Genomic DNA, 19,253 nt, shown 5'->3' on the forward strand with positions numbered 1-19,253 from the left:
CATGTGTGTACATGTATACATATGTGTGTGCATGTATACATGGATATATACATTCACACATATGGATATATACAGAGACACACAGGTTTGCATTCTAACAGCAAATGGCTGGATATATAAGAAACAGTGGCTTTACCTCTGGAAATCTGAATGGGGGAGGCTCCAGAGAGGAAGACCTTTAGTTCGCACTTTATAACATGTGATAATAATAAACTTTAAAGGTACTGTTGATATTATCTCAGGGAAAATAGTTTCATTTCTGTGCTCATTAGTTAATGTTGTTAAGAAACAAAATTCACCTGAGTAAATTTTAAATTTTAAAGATCTTCTTGGCTTTATTCAGTGATTCACGAAATGGGCAGCATCCTGTTTAGCAGACAGAAAAGAGCTGTGAGAGGCTGTACAAAATAAAAGACTTTTATAGCCGGAAGGGAGCAGTAACAAGAAAGTTATACTAGCAGGAAGTGGACTGGCTGGGGCACAGTCACTTTTCTTTAGGGGATCATAGGAGTCTCTCAGGCAAACTTCTTCACTAGTGCTGATCAGGTGATTAGTGATTCATTGGTTTAAGATTCCATTTCTCGGAGAGATCAAAACTGTAATTAAGTCTTGGTGTAATGACATGGGCTTACCATAAGTGACTCCATTTTGGTCCTGCTGTCTTGTTTTTAACAATGTGAATTAAGCGTTGAGTTGAACTTCTGTTTCATGTTTTCTCTGTTGTTGACTGAGAATTCCTTCTTCCAGTAGTTGCTCTGTTTTCAATAATATCGTTGTCCATGTTGAGTCCCTGTTGGGCTTCCTTTCCGCTTTCTATAGTGTCAGCACCTGGTAAGAAGATATGATCCCTTACCAAGGAATCTGATTGCATTAAAGGCTGCAGTGTTCTCATCAGGCCCTGCATGAGCAGTTGATACATCCAACAATAGTAAAATAGGGGCTGCATGGTCTACTAATGACAGTTTCTTAAGTGGGGGGGTGGGGGTAGTAAATTTTATTAAACAATAAAAACCCTTTTTAGGCTGCCTTCATTCTGTTGCTTGAATGGCCATTTTTATCCAGCAGATGTAGTTAAAATGAAGTGATACAAGAATTCAAAGGTGAATTAAATTCTTAGATATTTTCAAAGAATGATACTATTTACCTCAAAATCATGTATTTGTTGTATATCAAATAAGTTTCAACATTCAGAGGAGACTACAGAAATATGAGATCATAGAAATCAGACTGCTATTAAGTTTTACTTCTTTTGGTATCTCTTCTCTGGACTTCTCATTCATGAACCCCATTTTTAACCATCCATCCACTCATCAAATACCATATTTACCAAAATAAATACTATGACCAGGACTGGATTAAGATTTGGGCATATATCCAAATCTTTTTTTAACTTGTTTTAAAAAAAAGTAGTGTTTACACTACAATTACAAATGTATGAAACAAAAAGGAAAAAAGGGGCGCCTGGGTGGCTCAGTCGGTTGAGCATCCGACTTCAGCTCAGGTCATGATCTCACGGTTAGTGAGTTCGAGCCCCCGTGTCGGGCTCTGTGCTGACAGCTCAGAGCCTGGAGTCTGCTTCAGATTCTGTGTCCCCCTCTCTCTCCGTCCCACCACTGCTTGTGCTCTCTCTGTCTCTGCCTTTCAAAAGTGAATAAACATAAAAAAAATTTTTTTAATAAAAAAAAGAAAAAAAAAGAGGGTGACTCCGTAGCTTAAAAAAGCTAAAAAGCTAATGTCTTTGGACTATTAACTAAGTTCAAGATGTTGAACCTTGTTTATATCCAGAGTCCAGAAAGCACATTTTAAAAATGATGAGATAATTAGAAATTTAAATTCTTCCTGGATACTTGATGATATTAAAGCTGTTTAATTCATTTCTAGGTGTGACAGTAGCATTGTGGTTATGTTATAAAAAGGAGTGCTTTCTCAAACATACCGAAATATTTGCAAATAAAATCATATGATGTCTGAGACTTCCTTCAAGATAATATAAAGGTGTGGGGGATGGGTAGGGGTGCAGCAGAGATAGCACTGGCTATGGGTTCATGATTACTAGGGCTGAGTGATGGTACAGGGAGCTTATTATTTTATTTGGTTTCTTTCGTCTACTTTCAAAAAAATTTAGAAATCTGCCCTCCCTCCCTGCCTCACGGGGAAAAACAAAGATACAGATTTTCTCCCTACCCTCTTGGAGTTTTCAGTCTTAGAGACAAAGCAACACTCACTGCGTAACTAAAAGATGAGAGTTAAAGATGAGAGTGCAGGGGCGCCTGGGTGGCGCAGTCGGTTGTGCTTCTGACTCTTGATTTCGGCTCAGGTCATGTTCTCATGGTTCGTAGGATTAAACCCTGAATTGGGCTCTGCGCTGAGCAAAGCCTGTTGGGATTCTCTTTCTCTCCCTCTCTGCCCCTCCCCCCTTAGTGCACATGCTCGCTCGCTCTCTCTCTCTCTCTCTCTCTCAATATAAACTGAGGGTTGCTGGAGGGGAGGTTGGTGGGGGGGGGTGGGTTAAATGGGTGATGGGCATTAAGGAGGGCACTTTTCGGGATGAGCACTGGGGGTCCTATGTAAGAGATGAATCACTGGGTTCTACTCCTGAAGCCAAGACTACACCGCATGTTAACTAATTTGAATTTAAATTAAAAAAATGAATAAACAGATAAAAGAATTTTTTTTAATAAAAATGAGAGTGTAGGGTGGCAGCAGACCTCACAACTTGAGCAAGCTACCTGGAGGTGGAGAGAGACGTTCGTTGAAAGTTTCTTTGATGAAGTTTGGTTGAAACTAAAATTGGAAGGTGCGGTGGAATTGTGGGAGCGGAAAGAGAGAGGCATATGGCAGGCAGGAAACAGCATGTTCCAAGCCCTGGAGAAGTATGCATATATATATGTAACTTACATGCTGTACAAGCCAAAATAGGATTTAAAGTTAAAAACTCAGCTGAATATTTTGTTTGCATATGTCACAACATTTATGTGAACTTGAAAGAGGTACATCCACGGTATCTTTTGCCATGTCACCCCCAACTACATGAGACTAAATTCAAGGAGCGTTGTTCTCAGTATCACCGATGTCAAGTTGAGTAACACATGGTTGCTTCCTTTAAGAGCCTCACAGTCTAATGAGAGTGACAGAGAGATCTATATCTGTCTATACTTGATCAATATGAAATATGACAAGGTCTCTACTGGTAGGATAAGCTGAAGATGGGAGGGGTGTAGAGGGGGAGTGCTTCATTCTGCCTGTTAGAACAGCAAACAGCTCAGAGAAGAGAATGGCACTGGGGCGGGGTTGTAGAAGTTGAGTACGACTTGGTTGGTCAAAAACAGGGAAGACAGGGCGTTCAAATCAGAGGGAACAGCATGAGCACAGGATCAGAAGCGTGAAAAATATATATTGCGTCTGGGGATTCCCAGGTAAATGCTGTAGGTAGAACATACAATTAAAATAAAATTTAAACCATCTCTTTGGTGCTGTGATAACATGTCACATGCATGCCTGCATTTTTTCAAGCTCTTCACAAATAAATAAACAAATAAATAAACAAACCTGTACTGGCTTTAGTCACAGGAATTTCAGGAAAGGAAATGTCTAAGTAAAAATGAATACAGACAATGTGGAACAGTGGATAGAAACAGAAGCTGGGTCAGGATCTGTCTCAATTTTTTATTCATCTAAGAAACCAATGACAGGTACAGTTGAGATAGTACCAAAGCATCAAAGTAAGCTTCTGATAAATGAATTTGGCCATTTTCATGATGCCAGAAAGTCCTTCCTGGCTCTTCTCCTTCTGACCACCTCTGGATTTGGTAGTTTTTCCAAGCTTTGTCCTGAATCTCTCTCTTTTTAAACAAACAAACAAACAAACATTACTTTCTTTTTTTCATGGCCTCAAATAGAGATGCTTAAGACTATATTTATCAACAACTTGAACGTCTCTTCTGAGCCCCAAATGCATACATCCAAGTGCCTTCGTGCCATCCTGACTTGAACGTCACACACATGGAAGACAGAGAGAGCTGTGCTCGCTCTGCCATGTCAATACTGCCTTGAAGCCCGTCCTTCCACATCTTCGTTAATGACACCACCCTCTACTCGGATATTCCAGCCAGAACTTGGAAACTACTCCTAACTCCTCCCTCTTCCTTTTCTACACATTCAAACTCTCACTAAGACCTTTTAGCTTAGCTCTCCCCAGATCTCGAATCTCTCCATATGTGTCCTTTACTGCTGTCACCCGAATAAAAACCACTGTCTTCACCAGCTTCCACCAGTTGCCTCCACTATGCATTCTCCGTCTTAGAAAGACAAGGTTAGGTAATTTCTCCGATTAGATCCCTTTAATGGTTTCTTTGCTCTTTGATACAATGCAAAATCCTTAATAAAGCTAACAGCGTCCTGCAAGATCTGACCCCTGCCTATCTCTCCCATCTCATTTCTAATTATTTGCTGTGTTACTATCATATTAGCTTATAGGTTCTTGAATGTGTTAAGATCTTTTCCAGTTCATAACCTTCACACTTGCCCTTTCCTGCCTGGGAAGTTCTTTTCCACTCTCGTGGCTGGTTATCTCTTTTACGCTAAGCACTAGCAGGGGCTTAGATAGTGAAAATCACTTCCATCACTTATCTGGCTGGAATACTATACATGGATAAAGCCAGCCACAAAGTTTACAGGAAGCAACCTCTCCCAAGAACATGCTATTTCTCCCAAGGACAAGTGTCATAACAACGTCTTTGTTGAGTGATTATTGTCTTCTGACTTGTTAAAAAAACTCTGTCCTCTAAAACTATAGACTATTAGAAGGTTTGGTATTTGAAACTTTACGTTAAGAATAAAATATCCCACTCTGTCTGGAGGGGCACCTGGGTGGCGCAGTCGGTTAAGCGTCCGACTTCAGCCAGGTCACGATCTCGCGCTCCGTGAGTTCGAGCCCCGCGTCAGGCTCTGGGCTGATGGCTCGGAGCCTGGAGCCTGCTTCCGATTCTGTGTCTCCCTCTCTGTCTGCCCCTCCCCCGTTCATGCTCTGTCTCTCTCTGTCCCAAAAATAAATAAACGTTGAAAAAAAAAATTAAAAAAAAAAAAAAAAAAAAAGAATAAAATATCCCACTCTGTCTGGAGATTCTGAGACACTTTGACCAGAGAATCAAATTCGATTCCCAACCCAGGTACAGAGCTTAAGATAAGGGGGTTCTGGATATACCACTCTGCATCTATCTTAACTTTGTAGTTTCCACGGAAATAGGACTGTGGCTCCTTCTCAGACCTTATGTTGACCTCTGATCTGCTTTCAGTCTACCCAAACGCTGCTTCATTTATATGTCCCTCAAATTCTACTCTTACCCCAAATCCTATAATAACTTTATCTTTTCTTTGTTTGGTCAGATGCCTCACAATTCTTCTTATCCCTGGGATTTGACCTGAGGGCAGAAACTCCATTGGAGTCAACAGTCCAAACTTTAAGAATCAAGAAAGGCCCTTTTTCTTTAAAACAAACAAACAAACATGGCATAAGAACAGACACTCAGATCAATGGAACAGAATAGAGAACCCAGAAATGGACCCACAAACGTATGGCCAACTAATCTTTGACAAAGCAGGAAGGAATATCCAATGGAATAAAGACAGTCTCTTCAGCAAGTGGTGTTGGGAAAACTGGACAGCGACATGCAGAAGAATGAACCTAGACCACTTTCTTACGCCATACACAAAAAAAAAACTCAAAATGGATGAAAGACCTAAATGTAAGACGGGAAGCCATCAAAATCCTTGAGGAGAAAGCAGGCAAAAACCTCTTTGATCGTGGCCACAGCAACTTCTTACTCAACGTGTCTCCGGAGGCAAGGGAAACAAAAGCAAAAATGAACTATCGGAACCTCATCAAAATAAAAAGCTTCTGCACAGCGAAGGAAAAAATCAGCAAAACTAAAAGGCAACTGACAGAATGGGAGAAGATATTTGCAAACAACATATCAGATAAAGGGTTAGTATCCAAAATCTATAAAGAACTTATCAAACTCAACACCCAAAAAACAAATAATCCAGTGAAGCAATGGGCAAAAGACATGAATAGACACTTCTCCAAAGAAGACATCCAGATGGCCAACCAACGCATGAAAAAATGCTCAACATCACTCATCATCAGGGAAATGCAAATCAAAACCACAATGAGATACCACCTTACTCCTGTCAGAATGGCTCACATTAACAACTCAGGCAACAACAGATGTTGGAGAGGATGTGGAGAGAGAGGATCTCTTTTGCATTGTTGGTGGGAATGCAAGTCAGTGCAGCCACTCTGGAAAACAGTATGGAGGTTCCTCAAAAAATTAAAAACAGAACTACCCTACATCCCAGCAATTGCACTATTAGGTATTTATCCAAGGGATACAGGTGTGCTGTTTCAAAGGACATATGCACCCCAATGTTTATAGCAGCACTATCAACAATAGCCAAAGTATGGAAAGAGCCCAAGTGTCTATCGATGGGTGAATGGATAAAGAAGATGTGATATAGATATACAATGGAGTACTACTCGGCAATCAAAAGGAATGAAATCGTGCCATTTGCAACTATGTGGATGGTATTATGCTAAGTGAAATTAGTCAGTCAGAGAAAGACATATGTCTTTACATATATCATATGACTTCACTCACATGAAGACTTTAAGAGACAAAACAGATGAACATAAGGGAAGGGAAGCAAAAATAATATAAAAACAGAGAAGGGGACAAAACATAAGAGACTCTTAAATATGGAGAACAAACAGAGGGTTACTGGAGGGGTTGTGGGAGGGGGGAATGTGCTAAATGGGTAAGGGGCATTAAGGAATCTACTCCTGAAATCATTGTTGCACTATATGCTAATTAATTTGAAATTAAAAAAAATAAAATTTAAAAAATGCATACATACATATATACATATACATACATATATATACATATACATACATATATATATGTGTGTGTGTGTGCACGTGCAGCCAGCCATCCCTCATCTACATCCCAAATCATCAAATATTTTTTATCCACTCTCTTTAAAATTTTTGAATTTCTTAAAAAATGTTTCATTGTATTCATATATAAAGCAGCATTAAGCATCACTGCTTCTCACTTCCAAGAATATCCTCTAACCCAAACACATAAAATCATGAATAAAAATGGGCTTACCACAACCAATCCTTCAGAAATACAAGCAATTATCAGATAATACTATGAAAAATTATATGCCAACAAACTGGACAACCTGGAAGAAATGGACAAATTCCTAGACACCCACACACTACCAAAACTCAAATGGGAAGAAATAGAAAATTTAAACAGACCCATAACTAGTGAAGAAATTGAATCAGTTATCAAAATCTCCCAACAAATAAGAGTTCTAGGTCAGATGACTTCCCAGGAGAATTCTACCAGACATTTAAAGTAGAGTTAATACCTATCCTTCTCAAGCTGCTCCAAAAAATAGAAACAGATGGAAAATTTCCAAACTCATTCTACAAGGTCAGCATTACCTTGATTCCGAAATCAGACAGAGACTCCACAAAAAGGAGAATTACAGGCCAATACCCCTGATGCAATGGATGCAAAAATTCTCAACAAGACAGTAGCAAATCAAATTTAACAGCATGTAAAAAGAATTATTCACCATGATCAAGTGGGATTCATTCCTGGGCTGCAGGACTGGTTCAATATTTGCAAATCAATCAATGTGATACATCACATTAATAAAAGAATGGATAAGAACCATATGATCCTGTCAATAGATTCAGAAAAAGCATTTGACAAAACACAGCATCCTTTCTTAATAAAAACGGGATAGAAAGTCGGGATAGAAGGAACATACTTAAACATTATAAAAGCCATTTATGAAAAGTCCACAGCTAATAACATCTTCATGGAGAAAAATGGACAGCTTTCCCCCTGAGATCAGAAGCACAACAGGGATGTCCACTCTCACCACTGTCGTTTAACATAGTGTTGGAATTCCTAGCATCAGAAATCAGACAACAAAATGAAATAAATGGCATCGAAATTGGCAAAGATGAAGTCAAAGTTTCACTTTTTCCAGAGGACGTGATACTCTACATGGAAAACCCAAAAGACTCCACCAAAAGTCTGCTAGAACCAATACATGAATTCAGCAAAGTCGCAGGGTACAAAATCTATGTACAGGAATTGGTTGCATTTCTATATACCAATAATGAAGCAACAAATAGGGAAATCAAGAAATCAGTCTCATTTACAATTGCACCGAAAACCATAAAATACCTGGAAATAAACCTAACCAAAGATGTAAAAGATCTGTATGCTGAAAACATAAGTTTTCTATGAAAACTTATGAAGGAAACTGAAGAAGACACAAAGAAATGGAAAAACATTCCATGCTCATGGATTAGAAGAATAGATATTGTTAAAATGTCAATACTACCCAAAGCAATCTACACATTCAATGTAATCCCAATCAAAATTGCACCAACATTCTTCTCAAAGCTAGAATAAACCATCCTAAAATTTGTATGGAACCACAAAAGACCCCGAATAACCAAAGTAATATTGAAGAAGAAAACCAAAGCGGGGGCATCACAATCCCAGACTTTAGCCTCTACTACAACACTGTAGTCATTAAGACAGCATGGTATTGGCACAAAAACAGACACATAGACCAATGGAATAGAATAGAGAACCCAGAATTGGACCCACAAATGTATGGCCAGCTCATCTTTGACAAAGCAGGAAAGAGTATCCAATGGAAAAAAAAGACAGTCTCTTTAGCAAATGGTGTTGAGAGAACTGGACAGCAACATGCAACAAAATGAAACTAGACCACTTTTCTTACACCATACACAAAAATAAACTCAAAATGGATATGTGAGACAGGAAACCATCAAAATCCTAGAGGAGAAAGCAGGCAACAACCTCTTTGACCTCAGCCGCAGCAATTTCTTATTCAACATGTCTCCAGAGGCAAGGGAATTAAAAGCAAAAATGAACTATTGGGATCTCATCAAGATAAAAAGCTTCTGCACTGCAAAGGAAACAATCAACAATACTAAAAGGCAACCGATGGAAGGGGAAAAGATATTTGCAAATGATGTATCAGATAAAGGGTTCATATCCAAAATCTATAAAGAACTTACCAAACTCAACACCTGAAAAACAAATAATCCAGTGAAGAAATGGGCAGAAGACATGTATAGAAACTTCCAAAGAAGACATCTAGATGCCAACAGACACATGAAAAGATGCTCAATGACACTCCTCATCAGGGAAATACAAATCAAAACCACATTGAGATACTACCTCACACCAGTGAGAGTGGCTAAAATTAACAATTCAGGAAAAAACAAATGTTGGTGAGGGTGTGTAGAAACGGGAACCCTCTTGCATTGTTGGTGGGAATGCAAGCTGGTGCAGCCGCTCTGAAAAAGTGTGAAGGTTCCTCAAAAAATTAAAAATAGATCTACCCTATGACCCAATAATGGCACTACTAGGAATTTATCCAAAGAATACAGGATTGCTGATTCATAGGGGCACATGTACCCCAATGTTTATAGCAGAACTATCAAATGTCCATCAACTGATAAATGGACAAAGAAGATGTGGTTTATACATACAATAGAATACTACTTGGCAGTGAGAAAGAATGAAATCATGCCATTTGCAGCAATGTGGATGGAAGTGGAAGGTATTATGCTAAGTGAAATAAGTCAGTCGGAGAAAGACAGATATCACATGTTTTCAATCATATATGGATCTTGAGAAACTTAACAGAAGACCATGGGGGAGGGGAAGGGGAATAATCTTTACAGAGAGGGAGGGAGGCAAACCATAAGAGACTCTTAGATACAGAGAACAAACTGAGGGTGGATGGAGGGGTGGGGGAGAAGGGAAAACGGATGATGGGCACTGAGGACGGCACTTGTTGGGATGAGCACTGGATGTCGTATGTAAGCGATGAACCACGGGAATCTACCTCCAAAACCAAGAGCACACTGTACACACTGTATGTTAGCCAATTTGACAATTAATTACACTAAACAAAACAACAACAAAGAAGGTCCTCTAGGTTTTCTGTTGTTTGCAAAACATATACATTCCAATTACATGAACAGCAACGATTACAAAAAGCTTCAACAAATAACACTTGTGTCTAATGTACCACGTAACGATGTCATTATGTAGTTTTAATACCAAGAGCATTCTATTTCTAGAAATTGTAAGAAAATGGATCTTTCTTTTGAGAACAGCCAAGGTATGTGAATATTTGACTTTCAGATGCCCAACATAGGGCTGGTTGCTTCCTGCTTTCCTAATCTCCCCGTGTGAACCACAGCCGTGCTATGCTGAATTCATGCAACTGCCCAACCCAACATCTCTTTCCATCTTCCTTCTCTTCTCCCAGACTTCCATTCCCTTACTGGTAACAACTGTCTTTAATCTACACCCGAAACAGAAAAAGCTGAGCTCCTGTCTATTCTCTTTCTGTGCACGCTCAGTCACACCACTACTGTATGATCTTAAATAAATTACTTTACCTTGTGAGAGACTTTTTTCTCATCTATAAAAGGAGATAATAGTACCTACCTGAAAAGGTGGTAAGGACTTTTAAAATAAAGCATGCAAAGCTTTTAGCACAATGCTTTGTCGGCAAATGCACTGTAAATGGTAGAATTATCTCCAGGACTATCTTCAACAAGGGTAACAGTCCTTCCTAAACCCATGATCTTAACTGAGTGATATAAAAATTGTGCTTGTGATAAAACTGTTCCTTGAAAAAGCAACAATGACTTTGGAAGTAAAATCTGTCCTCGTACTAATCGTGTGGCTGCTATAACAAATTATGACACACTTAGTGGCTTAAAATAACACAAGTTCATTATCGTACAGGTCTAGGGATCAGAAGTGTAAATGGATCCACGGGCAGCTTTCCTTGCGGAGGTTCTAGAGGGAGGACCCACTTCCTTGCCTGTTCTGGCTGGCTTCTAGAGGCCACCCACATGCCTTGGCGTGTGGCCCCGCATCACTCTGGCCTCTGTGTCTGCCATCACATCACCTTCTCTGCCATGGCCGTTGTCTCATCTCATCTTTCTTCACGCTGACCCTCCTGCCTCCACTTAGAAGGACCCTTGTGATTACCTGGTTACACCAGATAATTCAGGACAATCTTCCCTTAACTTAACCACAACTGCAAAGTCCCTCTTGCCGTGTAAGGTAACATATTTACAGGTTCCGGGGATTTGGATGTGGATATGATTGGGGCTATTATTTAGACTATCACAGTCATTTAAAATAATCAGGCCATTTCACACGTACCCCAGTGTTTACAGCAGCACTATCGACAATAGCCAAAGTATGGAAAGAGCCCAAATGTCCATCGATGGATGAATGGACAAAGAAGATGTGGCATATATATATATATGTACACATATATATGTATATATACACATACATATATACACATATATATGTATGTGTATATATATATATATATATACACACACGCACACACACGCACAATGGAGTATTACTCGGCAACCAAAAAGAATGAAATCTTGCCATTTGCAACTACATGGATGAAACTAGAGGGTATTACAATGAGCAAAGTTAGTCAGAGAAACAGAAATATCATATGACTTCACTCATAGGAGGAATTTAAGGTACAAAACAGATGAACATAAGGGAAAGGAAGCAAAAATTATATAAAAACAGGGAGGAGACAAAGCATAAGAGACTCTAAATATAGAGAATAAACAGAGGGTTGCTGGAGGGGGTGTGAGAGAGGGGATGGGCTAAATGGGTAAGGGGCATTAAGGAATCTACTCCTGAAATCACTGTTGCACTATATGGTAACTTGGATGTAAATTAAAAAAATAAGTAAATTATAATAAAATAAAATAAAATAAAATAAAATAAAATAAAATAAAATAAAATAAAATAAAATAAAATAAAATAAAATAAAATGAAATAAAATAAATCAGGCTATTTAACCTTCTGGAAACTGCCCTTAAATTTCCCCAGAATCTACACAAAACTTTCTATTTTCTCATTTTTCACTAATAAAGTTTGCTTTTCTTTAGATGCAACCAGTTGATAAAAATAATGCCATTGCTGATTCAATATATTTTTTCTATTTTGGTTAATTATCAATGTTTTGATATAATAGCATACTACAATTTCACGGCAAATATGTATTCTGTGTAATCAGGCTAAATCAAGAAGCAAACAGCTATTATGATATTTATCCTCTGGGTGAGTTATTTCGTACTCCCAAACAATGTACTCACCAACTTGAAAGACAAGCTTTTTTTTTTTTTAATGTTTGTTTATTTTTGAGAGACAAGAGAGAGAGCATGACTGGGGAAGAGATAGAGAGAGGGAAACATAGAATATGAAGCAGGCTCCAGGCTCTGAGCTGTCAGCACAAAGCCTGACACAGGGCTCGAACTCACGAGCCGTGAGATCATGACCTGAGCCGAAGTCAGATGCTTAACCAACTGAGCTACCGAGGCATCCCCAAACTTTTTTTATTGTGATTATATATATATATATATATATGTAATCGATATCATAAGAAAATGTATATGTCTCTATATATACAAAACATAAATTTTGCCATTTTAAACATTTTTAAGTGTACAATTTAATGGCATTATTATTATTACTTACAATGGTGTGTAACCATCACCACCATCTATCTCTAAAACCCTCTCATCGCCCCAAACAGAAACCCTGTACCCATTAAACACTAACTGCCATTCCCTCCTCCTCCCAGCCCCTAGAAATCTTGAATCTACTTCTGTCTCTATGAATTTGCCTGTTTTAGATATTTAAGTGGTACATTATGATAGTTGTCCTTTTCTTCTAGTTTGTTTTATTTAACATAATGTTTTCAGGATCCAATATGTTGTAGCATGTGTAAGTACTTTGTTCTTTTTATTGCTGAATAATATTCTGTTGTATATATAATACCACATTTGTTTACCCATCTATCTGTTGATGACATTTGGGTTGTTTCCCCCTTTTGACTATTATGACTAATGCTGCTATGAATATTGTTATGTCAGTATCGGTTTGAGTCCTTGTTTCTGGATACATACCTAGGAATGGAATTGCTGGATGATAAGGTAATCCTATGTTTAACTTTTTGAGGAATTGCCAAACTGTTTTCCACAGCAGCTGTTCCATTTCACATTCCCACTGTCACAGACTATGAGTCTGGAGTTCTCTCTTGTCCATCAAGAGAATAGATGCAGAATTGAATATGAGAAAGGCTAATGTCCAGGAGGAAACAAGAGCCCTGAACAGGGGTTTCATCTCTGTATTTATTGGGCTCTCAAGATATTACCCATGTGGTGAATATGAAGAAAACAAGACCTTACACACGTGGTGAACGTTCAGAAAACAATCAGACAGTAATCATTAACTTGGTGTGTGTAAGAAGCAAAGGATCTGGGGGGCAAGAGGAGTTTGTGATCAAAGCACAATAGTATATTGGCATCAGATGGAAAGTAATTTCCTGCAGGTGATATAATAGGTTACTCATGATCCCATTACAATATCTCGCTAGGTAACCTCGGGCACTTTCACCTTGTGGCAGTGACTTTCTGCCCTAAGCTTTCTTAACACATTTATGTAAGTATAAGGAATTCTCAAACCTATTTCCCCACACCCACAAGTGATGGACAAGAGCTCTACTTTCTCCACATTTTAACCAACCCTAGTTTGTGTTAATTTTAGCCATTCTAATAGGTGTGAAGTGATATCTCATTGTGGTTTTGATTTGCATCTTTTCACATGCTTATTGGCCATTTGTATATCTTTTGGGAGGGAAATGTCTATGCAAGTCCTTTGCCCATTTAAAAAATTAAGTCCTTTGTATTCTTGTTGAGTTAAAGGATTCTCTACATATTTTGGATATTTGTCCCTTAGGGTTAGGGTTAGCAAGTATTTTCTCCCATTCAATGGGTTGTCTTTTTATTCTCTTAAAGGTGCTCTTTTTGTACAACAGTTTTTAATTTTGATGAAGTCCAAATTATTTATTCTTTGTCACTTGTAATTTTGGTTTCATATTTAAGAAACCATTGCCAAACCTCAGTTCATAAAGACTTTTTCCTATGTTTTTTCTCTAAGAGTTTTATAGTGTTTAATTTTTAAATTTTATAGCTTTTAAATTTAGGTCTTTGATCCATTTTGAGTTCATATTTGTACATGGTGCAAAGAAAGGGTCCAACTTCATACTTTTGAATGTGGATACCCCAGCACCATTTGGTAAAGGACTGTCCTTTCCTCACTGAATGGTCTTAGTTACCTTCCTGAAAATCAATTGATCATAGATTTGAGGGTTATTTCTGAGTTCTCAGTTCTCTCGAGTCCTTTGGTTTGTATGTCTTCCTTATGCCAGGGTCACATGGTTTGGAGTATGATAGCTTTGTAGTAAGTATTGATACTAGGAAGTGTGAGTGCTATAACTCTGTTCTTTTTCAGATTGTTTTGGCTATTCTGGGTCCCTTGACCCAGAATTTAGGACGGGCTTCTCCATTTCTGCAAAAGCATTGTTGGGACTTTGATAGTGATTGCACCAAATATGCATAACACTCTGGGTAATATTGTCATCTTAACAATACTGTCTTCCAAATCTATGAACACATGATGCCTTTCCATTTATTTAGGCTTCTCTAGTTTTTTTTTTACTTTATTATTTTTGTAAAATTTAAATCCAAGTTAGTTAACATACAATGTAATAATGATTTCAGGATTAGAATTTAATGATTCATCACTTACGTACAACACCCAGTGCTCATCCCAAGTGCCCTCCTCAATGTCCATCGCCCATTCAGACCATCCCCCCACCCAACACCCCACCAGCAATCCTCAGTTTGTTCTCTGCATTTAAGAGTTTCTCATGGTTTGTCTCTGTTTTTATCTTATTTTTGTTTCCCTTCACCTATGTTCATCTATTTTGTTTCTTAAGTTCCACATATGAGTGAAATCATATATTTGTCTTTCTCTGACTTATTTTGCTTAGCATAATACACTCTAGTTCCATTCATGTTGTTGCAAATGAAGGGATTTCATTCTTGTTGACCACCAAGTAATATCCCATTGTGCATATATACCACATACTCTTTATCCACTGATCTATTGATGGACATTTGGGCTCTTCCCATACTTTGGCTGTTGTCAATAGTGCTGCTGTAAACATTGGGGTGCATGTGTCCCTTCAAAACAGCATTCCTGTATCTCTTGGATAAATACCTAGAAGTGCAATTGCTGGGTTGTAGCACAGTTCCACTTTTAACTTTTTGAGGAACCTCCATATTATTTTCCAGAGTGGCTGCACCAGTTTGCATGCCCACCAACAGTGCAAAAGGGTTCCTCTTTCTCCACATCTTTGCCTACACCTGTTGTTGCCTGAGTTAACTTCAGCCATCCTGACAGGTATGAGGTGGTATCTCGTTGTGGTTTTGATTTGTATTTCCCTGATGATGAGTCATGTTGAGCATATTTTCATGTGTCTGTTGGCCATCTGGATTTCTTCTTTGGAAAAGTGTCTATTCATGTCTTTTGCCCATTTCTTCACTGGATTATTTGGGTTTTTTGGTGTTGAGTTTGATAAGTTCCTTATTGATTTTGGATACTAACCCTTTATCTGATATGTCATTTGCAAACATCTTCTCCCATTCTGTCGGCTGCCTTCTCCCATTCTTGTCGGTTGTTTCCTTCACTGTGCTGAAGTTTCTATCTCGATGGGTCCCAATAGTTTATTTTTTGCTTTTGCCTCTAATTTATTTTTCTCTTGCCTCTGGAGACATGTCAAGTAAGAAGTTGCTGCGGCTAAGGTGAAAGAGGTTGTTGCCTGTTTTCTCATCTAGGATTTTTATGGCTTCCTGTCTCCAATTTAGGTCTATCATCCATTTGGAGCTTATTTTTGTGTATGGTGTAAAAAGTGGTCCAGGTTCATTCTTGTGTATATTGTTGTCCAGTTTTCCCAACACCATCTGCTGAAGAGACTGTCTGTTTTCCATTGGATATTATTTTCTGCTTTATGAAAGATTAGTTTGCCAATATGTTTGTGGGTCCATTTCTGGGTTGTGGTCTGAAAATATGCAAGATATGATCTCGATCTTTTTGTACATGTTGGAGCTGATTTGTGACCCATTTTGTGATCTGTTCTGGAGAATGTTTCATGTACACTTAAGAGGAATGTGTACTTGGTGCTTTAGGATGAAACATTCTGAACATATCTGTTAAGTCCATCCAATTCAGCGTGCCATTCAAAGAGAATGTTTCCTTGTTGATTTTCTGCTTCGATGATCTGTCCACTGTTGTAAGTGATGTCTTAAAGTCCCCTACTATTATGGTATTATCATCAATGACTTTCTTTATGTTTGTGTTTAATTGGTTTATATATTTTTGTGCTCCCACATTGGCAGCATAAATACTTACAATTGTTACATCTTCATGGTGGATAGACACCTTAATTATGATATAATGCCCTTCTTCATTTATTGTTACAATCTTTATTTTAAAATCTAGTTTGTCTGATATAAGTATGGCTACTCCAGCTTTTCTTTGACAACCATTGTCATGATAGATGGTTCTCCATCCCCTTACTTTCAATCTGCAGGTGTCTTTAGGTCTAAAATGAGTCTCTTGTAAGCAGCATGTAGATGGTACTTGATTTTTTTATCCATTCTGATACTCTATGTCTTTTGATTGGAACATTTAAGTCCACTGACATTTAGGGTGAGTACTGAAAGATATGAACTTAGTGCCACTGTGTTGCCTGTAGAGTTGGGTGTTTCTGGTGGTGTTCTCTGGTCCTTTCCAGACTTTTTTGCTATTGCTCTTTCTCATTTTGTTTTATCTTTTCTCTACTCAAAAAGTCCCCCTTAAAATTTCTTACAGGGCCGGTTTAGTGGTCATGAACTCCTTTAGTTTTGTTTGCCTGGGAAACTCTTTTTCTCTCCTTCTATTTTGAATGACAGCCTAGCTGTATAAAGAATTCTTGGCTGCATATTTTTCTAATTCAGCATGTTGAATATATCCTGCCACTCCTTTCTGGCCTGCCAAGTTTCTGTGGATAGGTCTGCTGCAAACCTGATCTGTCTTCCCTTATACATTAAGGACTTTTTTCCCCCTTGCTGCTTTCATCATTCTTTCCTTGGCTGTGTATTTTGTGAATTTTACTATGATATGCATTGGTGATGTTTGGTTTTTATTGAATCTAATGGGAGTTCTCTGTGCTTCTTGGATCTTGATGTCTGTGTCCTTCCCCAGATCAGGGAAGTTTTCTGCTATACTTTGCTCACATAAACCTTCTGTCCCCTTTTATTTCTCTTCATCTTCTGGGACTCCTTTGATTCAGATGTTATTCCTTTTTAATAAGTCACTGAGTTCTCTAAGTCTTGTATTGTAATCCTTTGCCTTTGTTTTTTTTCTGCTTCATTATTTTCCATAATTTTATCTTCCATATCGCTGATTCCCTGCTCTGCTTCATCCATCTTTGCCATCGTGGCATACATTTGAGATTGCATCTTGATTATAGCCTTTTTAATTTCTGCCTATCTAGGTTTTATTTTTATCTCCGCCGAAAGGGATTCTCTGGTGTCTTCTTTGCTTTTTTTCAACCCCAGGTAGTATTCTTATTATCATGGTTTTAAGTTCTAGTTCAGACATCTTACTTATGTCTGTGTTAAGTCCCTGGCTGTCATTTCTTCCTGTTCTTTCTTTTGGAGTGAATTCCTTCATTTTGTCATTTGAGGGGAAGAAAAACATTAATAAAACGAAAATTTTAAATAAAAAAAAAACAAAAAATCAAATAAAGGAGGCTAGATCCTAGGTGTGGTTTAGTCTGCTTGTTGAAAGAAGTTTGATAGAACAGAGTAAAAAGGGAAAGGAAAGAAAAAAAAAGGGTAAGAAATTTTTTAAAATGTATATAATAAAACAGAATAAAATAAAGGAAATTAAATATAATAAAAAACTTAAAAATAAAATTAAAAAATAAAAACAAAATTTTCTTTCTATATTCAAGAAAGAGAAAGAAAAGAAAGAAGAAAGAAAACAATTTAAGCAAAAACAAAAGCAAAGGAAACAAACAAGTAAGCTAACCAGCAAACAGAATGAAACCCAAATGAAGTTACATCCAGTTTCCCCTAAAACTGACACTATGAAGCCCTCTATAGTCTGCATACAAAGCAGGTGGAGTGATTTGTGCTGGTCTTGTGTGGGATGTGCTTGGAGGGTGCAGTTGGGCGCAATTTGGTGTAACGGCTCTGTTCTCCACTGGGTGGCACTGCTTAGCTTACTGGGGTGGAATCAGTGTGGCATGTATGTGCATGCACTGGAAAGGTGGAAATGGCTTCACCCGGTTCCCCTGCCTCTGGCACAGGAACTTTGTGGCCTCATCGACCCGCAATCACACATCCCTCCTTTGTCTCAGGCTTCCATCCACTCCCGCCTCTACCCTGTCTATGTCCAAGCCATCCTCCTGCCAGGGAGCACTTCCCTCCAGAGTTTTGTCTCAGACCGGGTTGTGTTTCAAAACCCCACACTTCAGAGACTCCTGTGGGTTGGACCCCCAACTCTCTGGGGGAGGGTATCACTGAGCAATGGCCGGTGCAAGCTTGCCCCAGAAAACATTTGTGGGATCCTGCAGTGGCAGAGATTATGGCAAACCACAATACACAGCCAGCGCCAGGTTTCACCACACTCTGGTGTCTTTGTCCCAATACCAGCAAACGTGGGTGCTCTCCAGGATCCGCTAGAACCTTTGCCTGTGGGGAGGCCATAGGGCCTCTACCAAATGCCCTCCCAGCAGGGGAACCACTTCTCCTGTGTGGCACGTGGACCTCTTAGACCCTGCTGCCTGCTCCTGGGGATTCACCCTACTTCCTCACTAGAACAGCACCAGGCACTGAGCTCCAAAACTTCAGACTCTGTGTTCCACTGTTTGTAGAATCCTGGTGGTATGGAAACTCTCTCCTTTCTTCCCATCAGTGGTTTTGGAATAGATTTCTTGTTCAGTCCCCTGTGAGTGTTTTCACTCTTTCTCTCCAGCTACTTTTGGGGGGTGGGGGATGGTGCTTTTCTTGCATGATCTCCATACGCCTCATTCTGTCCCTTTCTCTTTCTCTCTCTGTGAAAATAGCTCCCTATCTTCCATGACTTTTGCCTCCCTCAGTTTACCTCTCCACACTGTGTACATACCGAGTTCTGCGGCTCACGTTATGCAGACTGTTGTTTTAATCC

General features: G+C 38.8%; 1 long non-coding RNA gene across 1 annotated transcript in view; it reads right to left on the bottom strand.

Moving 5' to 3' along the window:
* Nucleotides 1-428: 428 nt before the first annotated feature.
* The window catches only part of LOC124518686 (uncharacterized), a 31,598-nt gene continuing 12,773 nt past the window's right edge, over nucleotides 429-19,253 (bottom strand). The window contains exon 4 of the long non-coding RNA XR_006963732.1: nucleotides 429-828. This is a non-coding gene — a long non-coding RNA (uncharacterized LOC124518686). The remainder of the gene's footprint in view (nucleotides 829-19,253) is intronic.

Source organism: Lynx rufus, unplaced genomic scaffold (genome assembly GCF_022079265.1).
Source record: "Lynx rufus isolate CCGP_SWC_20201006 ecotype Redwood Valley unplaced genomic scaffold, mLynRuf1.p SCAF_25, whole genome shotgun sequence".
Lineage (NCBI taxonomy): Eukaryota > Metazoa > Chordata > Mammalia > Carnivora > Felidae > Lynx > Lynx rufus.